Genomic DNA, 5,152 nt, shown 5'->3' with positions numbered 1-5,152 from the left:
GTAAGTCTCGGAAAGCGTGCTTTGCGCACGCGCGGACTTTGTGTCAGGTGCTTAGGGCTGATCTTTTTTTTTCTTCTGTTCCCTTCCAAACTGAGCTGCAGAGATCTTTCGTAAATTATTCAGCGCGTAGCTCCTAGGAACGAAGGCATTATCCTACATGACCTCAGTGCCCTTTCATACTCAAGAAATTTGATACTGATGCAAAATTATTAGCTTACACTTTATATTCAGATGTACTCAATTGTCCCAAATAAGACCTCCTCCCACACACCCCCCCATTCTGGATCCAGTCAAAAGTCGCACCTTCCCTTTGTTCTCTTCAGTCTCTTTTAATTCAGAACAGTGCTCCTCTCCCGCCCCCTTGCCATTTTTTGTCTTTTAGGACGTGGATAAATTTGGATGTAGTCCGGGCCATTTGCCTTATAGAATACCACCCCCCCACCCCCGTTATGATTAGATTCAGTTAAAAGGTTTCGGCAGAAGGCCCTTGAGTAATGTGCTCAACTGTGGTGTCACAGCGAGAGGCACTGAATGCCAGGGGTCCCGTGGTTGGTAACGTGAGGGCTTGGCCGCTTGGCTTGGGGAAGGGGGCGTCTGTCCCTCCTGCCTCTCCAGCAAACGGTACCCTTTTCCATTTGTAATGAAGAAAGATTGAGATAATTCATTGAGATCGTGTGAATATCCTGTTCATTAACCTTGCACTCAGCGGTTTTAGCGTCTTTCCTGCCTGAATCCGTGCTAGCAGTGTTCCCAAAATTGTGCCTTTGGGTGAGAAAACTGATGGTCAAAACGTGTGAACTCCTTTCCTCAGGTCACACAGCTCCTAGCGAGGGAGACAGTGATGAACCTGGGCCATGGGGCTCCCGAGCCTGCACTGTCATCCAAAACACATGGTGCCAAGCGGCTCTGTACGAGCTGCTGGTCTCACCAAACGGCCCTGATTCCTGTTGCCCTGGTGCCCAGCCTGGTTGGCACAGCGGATAACGAAGCTGGACATTAGTTTTATAAAGGCTATGACAGGAGACAAGCGGGGTGATAGGGAAGACTGCCTTAAAGCTGACACCCAGATTGGGACAGGGTGGTAGCGGGGGCGACAAGTGGTATTTCAGACAGAACGAACCGCATGAACAAGCCCAGAGGCCAGAGAGGAAGTCACCTGTTAGGCAGCGACTGTTGTGATCTCCGGTTTGCAGGGAGGAAGACAGGGTCACCGGGAATGTCTTGCCCAAGGTCTCGGAGCCTGTAAGCAGCACGGAGGGGATGCCAACAAAGTCTGATGTAGGGCCTGGGCTCTTGACCACTAGGCCGTACAACGGGAGGCAGGTTGCAAATTATTCTTTCACTGAAGAACGTGAGGCTCAGGGAGGGCAAGTGGCTTGCCCAGGGTCTCGCAGCCAGAAGGCTCCACTGAACTCTCATGACCACAGGCTCTTTCTCCCCCTCAGCCACACAGCGGAGGCCCAGGGCCGGTCCACTTCCAGTCTTCCTTACTGATGTCCCCTGAGACACTTCCGGCACGTTGCTCCCAGCTGTCTTCAGCAGCCCTGCGATCTCTTATTACCCAGGGGCCCTCCCACTCAGCCAGTCTCTCCGCTCCAAGGCAGGGAAGGTCTTCCATTCTTCACTCTCTCCCTCACTCCTCCCCACAAGGCTGCAAAAATGATCCCATCCCACACTAAAAAGTAAACTCAAATAAACCTCCTCTCCGCATTGCTCCAGGTCTTTCTCCCACTGTCCCCAGCCAAACTCCTGACTCACCGGGGATGGAATTTTCCGTCTGTGGGAGTGGGAGCCGAAGGGCAGGAATGAGGCTGCAGAGCAGATTTCCAGGCCCATCCGGACCTCCTGAATCAGAAACTCCAGGGCCGGGCCAGGGAACTTGCATCTTTCGCTCTCACCGGACAATTTTATCCACTAACGTTTGAGAACCACTTCTGAAGAGGAGTACGTCTCAAGACTCTGTCCTTGGCCCACTTGTAGTCACACTTTTCCACATCCTTCAGTCCTTCAGGCATAACAAACTTCTATCCACAACTCTTTCCTCAAACCAGTTCCTCCTTCTGTTCTTACCACAGAGAATGGTACCACCACTGCCCTACGAACTCGAGTCTGAAACGTGAGCATCAGCCTTGCCTCCTTCTCACCATCTCCCCTTTTATCAGTTAGCACCTGCTGCGTAACAAGTCACACATACGTATATACACCCATGCACACACGCACACACGCACACAGTGGTTACAACCACAATGGTTTATTATTTCTCATGAGTCCTCTGGTTTTATCTGGGCTTCCTTCAGGGGGAATTGAGTAGAAGATCCTCATTCTCATGTGTGCCTTGATGTCCCTTGAGGTGGCCACGGTCTCTCCACGTGGTTGCTCATCATTCAGTGGTCTAGCCTGAGCACCTTTCCATGGCAGCTGGGCAAGGCTGGGAACTGGCGCAGGGTCTCTTCTTCACATTGTGCTGGTCAAAGCAAGACCCAAGGGCAGCCTAGTTTCCAGGGGCATGAAAACAGAGGCCACATCTAGGTGGGTGGGGTGGTGGGCGTGTATAGAGATGGCAGTCAAAGCTGGTGGCCACTACTGGAAACATTCAGGATGTCTCCCTCCATGTTCAATCAGGCATCAAGTCCTGTGGCCTCACCTGTGTGTGATGTGGTGTAGTTGCCCAAATGGCCCCAATACGTCACCCCACTGTGAGCAGGGCCTCTGTTCTACCCCTAGACTCTGGGCTCAGGCTTGTGACTGACTTTGCTAATGAGCTGTTAGCCGATGTGACCTAACAAAAAACAGGTCCTTGCCTGTTTTCACTTTCTTCGCTTGCCCGTCTGCCCTCCCTATGGGAACACTTTGGGGCTAGCCCGCAGAAGGGAAGACCTACGGGCCTAGCAGAGCCACCTGGGCGGGGGGGGGGTCCCAGCCAAGCCCATCCCAAACCAGGGACCCTGAGACCTGGGAGAGGCCAGTCGATTGGTGCAGAGCCCCCTATCCAGATGCCCAAGTGGCCACCAGGTGTGTGAGTGAGTCCAGAAGAACCACCCAGCCAACACACAGACTCAGGACCTACAGAAACACTTACTGTGTTAAGCCCCCAAGTTCGGGGCGGCAACGGACAGCCGATGCTACATATGACATCACTGCCCCGTGACCTTCATCCAGACCCTCGTCCTCCTGGGCCTGCAGAGGCTCGAGGCAGCACAGATCATTTTTGGCTCCGGCTACTTGAACAGGTTCATTGGCAGAGACCTGCTCATTGTTCCTCGGGCAGACAGATGACAGAGGCCCTACCGCCTCACATTGCCACTGTCTGAACACGGGCTCCCAAGGTGGAGCGCGTGAATTGTACGATGCTTCTTAAATGCTTCCATCCAGAAACGACCCCTATATGTGCACGAGAATCGGTCACAGGCTCATACCCAAAAGAGGCCTAGGGAGTGCGGTCGGTCGCATGTGCCTGGAAGGAAAGGAGACCAGGGAGTGGCCGGCACAGGGCTGTCTCTGCTACACGTCTTACGGTCCTTTCCCCTTACAATTCAGATGGGCCACTCCGCTACTCGGGCACCTTCCGTGGCTCCCTATGGCCCAAGCTAGCACCAATCTTGATGTGGTTTTCAGTGGCCCCCCGTGACTCCTTCTACCCCTCCCACCCCATTTCTTGCTATGTGCCACTGTGCATGCCAAGCTCGATCCAGAACTGAGCAGCATTTCCTTGGCACCCCAGCCATTACTCTGTGACTCTGCCCTTCACCACGACTGTTCTCCCCACTGGCCTTCCTCTGGGACAGGTCACCTCCCGGCATCATCCCACGGAAGCCGCTTCTGGCCCGTGGAATCCACTGCCTTCTCCCTTCCCGAACACAGCATGTTCCAGAAGTCTGAGCCCAGTTTTCCGTTTTAGTAACTCGGAAAGTGTGAACGCTGCAAACTTAACCAGAATCAGCATTTGAAAAGTCTATTTACATCTCCTTTACATTTATTTAGTTTGGGGAGTTTGATAGATTTTAAATTTAAAATTTTTATTTCGGTCCCCCTGATTGAAGGTGGCAAGGAGGACTGAAACAAAAAAGCGAGAGCGGGAAATGTTGATTCAAATGTGGAAAACTTAGTCCGTGCCAAAAGATTTAATTAGCTACATTTTTAAATGCTTTCAAAAATAAATTTGTAAAAGTGGAGACAACAGCAGAAAGATCTGTGGTTGCCCAGGGTTGGGTGGGGGGAGGGATGAGGAGGTGGAGCGCTGGGGACTTTTAGGGCAGGGAAACTGTGTGTCATGTGTGATGGTGAATACCTGACATTATGCACGTATCAGGTCTCACAGAACCTACAACACTAAGAGTGAACTCTAACTCACACTGTGGACTTCAGTTAGTAGCAGCGATTCAATATTATGGTTCACCCATTGTTAACAAATGACCCCACCAAGGCCAGACGTTTTAAAGATTTCTTTTTTTATTTATTTATTCATGAGAGACAGAGGAGGAGAGAGAGAGGGAGAGAGAGAGAGGGAGGGAGAGAGAGAGAGAGAGAGAGAGAGAGGGAGAGAGAGAGAGAGGGAGAGAGAGAGAGGGAGAGGGAGAAGCAGAGGGAGAAGCAGGCTCCCAAGGAGCAGGGAGCCCGATGCGGGACTCGATCCCAGGACCCTGGGATCATGACCTGAGCCGAAGGCAGACGCTTAACCATCTGAGCCGCCCAGGCGCCCAAGGCCAGACGTTTTAATAATGGGGGCAATTGGGGTGGGAGGGCTAGAGAGGGAATATTCGGGAACTCTGTGAGCTTCCTGATGCATTTTTCCGTGTGCCTAAAACTGCTCTAAAAATAAAATCTTTTTTTCCCCCAAAGTTTGTTTATACTTCTGAAGTGATTAGAGCTTAAATATTCATTAAGAGTGCTGGCACACCTGTGTGCATACCTCCCGGAGCTTCGTTTCTCAACGCGGCTGCACGTTATGATCCCCTGGGGGATCTTAGGCCAGGCGCCTGCTACCCCATAGCCAGTTCCCTTAGCATCTTGGGCGGGGGGCTTTGGCATGTAAAGGGGGCTCTGGACTGTTTCCGATGTGGGGTGTGGTTTCTCCAAACCAACAAACAGCATTGGGGAAGCCAGCCAGGTGTCCTACAGTTCAATTCGGTTCACTGATTCTGATGCTATTCAC

At 52.0% G+C, this 5,152-nt stretch overlaps 1 protein-coding gene across 1 annotated transcript in view; it reads left to right on the top strand.

Moving 5' to 3' along the window:
• TEKT5 (tektin 5) overlaps window positions 1–5,152 on the top strand; it is a 49,482-nt gene that overhangs the window by 292 nt on the left and 44,038 nt on the right. The gene's annotated exons all lie outside the window — the stretch shown is intronic.

This window comes from Zalophus californianus, chromosome 10, assembly GCF_009762305.2.
Source record: "Zalophus californianus isolate mZalCal1 chromosome 10, mZalCal1.pri.v2, whole genome shotgun sequence".
Lineage (NCBI taxonomy): Eukaryota > Metazoa > Chordata > Mammalia > Carnivora > Otariidae > Zalophus > Zalophus californianus.
Note: the sequence above shows the minus strand (reverse complement) of the source record. Positions and strands in the feature narration are given on the sequence as shown.